A 1,922-nucleotide genomic window follows, 5' to 3' on the forward strand; every position below is an offset into this window, starting at 1 on the left:
GACGAATCGGGTGATTATACTGAAGACAATCCACCAATCATACAAGAAATAGACGAATTCGAATAACGTTTTTATCCGACAACAACGAGGAACTACTTAATAGATTACGAGTAATATTAGCGGCAATGAAGGAAGGACATCGATCATACAGACAATATAATGAAGTAAATTGTATATTAAAAAGACTCCTAGAGAAAGGTATCATAGATAAAAATGATTATAAAAGCGTGATTAAAAATGTCAAATAAAGAACAACTATTCGTCATCACCTCAAATAAATCATATATTAAATTATCTCTAGATTATGAGTACGAACTCATCGCAATCAAGAATATGAATTGGGATTAAAGTATTTCTCTATTTACAATTCCATTAGAAATATCAACGAAAAAATAATCAAATAAAAATATCAACAGATAACGGAGTTACGTTCAAAACATACGTTTACTACCAGGAAGCTATGAATACATAGCCATTAACGAATACATATCTAAATATGGAGGAAGTGTCAATGGTAAAAACAATATTGAATTCGAAGGTAATTTGAATCTGAACAAAATAAAATTGATATTAAGAAATAATAGTCAAGTAGATTTCAACGTAGAAAATTCATTGAATACGTTACTAGGATTTGATAAACGAGTATACACCCAATCCACTTTAGCACCACACAAAGCTAATATCCAAAGGTTAAATTCGCGTTCTGCATTCTACAAAGTCTACGGTTAAAAGACTCAAATTGAAAAAAGTAAATAAGATAGGAGATAAAACACTTAAAAATACTTTCTACCTAAGAAATGACCACGTGTTTTTAAGAATTTACACAATCAGATCTGGATCCTATTTTGAACCAAATACAGCGCCATACTTTAGAGATGATATAGAGATTCTTGCACACAAGCATTGGAACTTAATGATTTGCCTCGAAATTTGGCCATTTACGCTTCTCTTGATTTCTTTCAACTAGGCCTAGTAAAGTCTTGATGTTTTCTTTACGCTGGCTGCAATAAAAAGTTGGAATGTTCTTATAAAAATACGTATGAAACTACGAAACAATGAATATTCTTTCTTATTTTCAATTTGAAATTTTGTGACTATATACTTTGTATGCGTTAAAAAATAAAATGTGAGTCTAAAAGGCTTTTGTTGTCATGGACATAATCTCCACTCACCTGTCAATCATGTAGTAGTAGTTGCCTAGTAAGATACGCCGACCTCCTTGATAAATTTTTAGTTAATCAAGGGCGCTTGTCAATCTATGTCAAATTTAACTAAAAATCTAACCTGTCAAATATTGATTTTGATGCGTTTTAGTAAGTCTAGGACAATAATTAAAAAACCCTTCATCGAAAATTATTCAAAGTCAAGGCAATAACTCATAAACCGTTGATCGAAAAATCGTCATATCGAACTTGTCCAAGATCTCATCAATATAAATGATCACACCAAATTTCATTCAAATAGGATAAAAATTATAGTATCCATCGCGCTCACAAGCCATTTTTGGACGGATGGACGGACGGACATTATAATGTGGATGTATTATCATTATTTCACTAAATGACTTATCTATATTTTTGCAAATATATAATGTAATTTCTTTTCATATTATGTTAATAAAATATTGTTTAGAAAAAACAACAATTACATTACATTATATTAGGTAAGAGTGGTTGTAACAACAACATATAATCAAAATGATTAAAACATAGGCCGAGGTGAAAATTCAGCTGCACCAGCGTGATATTTATAAATTACTGATATTAAATTAAAAATACTAATTAAATAATTCTGAAATAACAGAGTATATTAATGTGATTGAAGGTCGTCGTTTTCTGTTTCTGTAACGAACATCCTATGAACTAATACGATAAACAAAGAAAAGTAATTATTTTTTCAAAACNTGTACATATGTCGGTTCA

Source organism: Lottia gigantea (genome assembly GCF_000327385.1).
Source record: "Lottia gigantea unplaced genomic scaffold LOTGIsca_287, whole genome shotgun sequence".
NCBI classification, from domain to species: domain Eukaryota; kingdom Metazoa; phylum Mollusca; class Gastropoda; family Lottiidae; genus Lottia; species Lottia gigantea.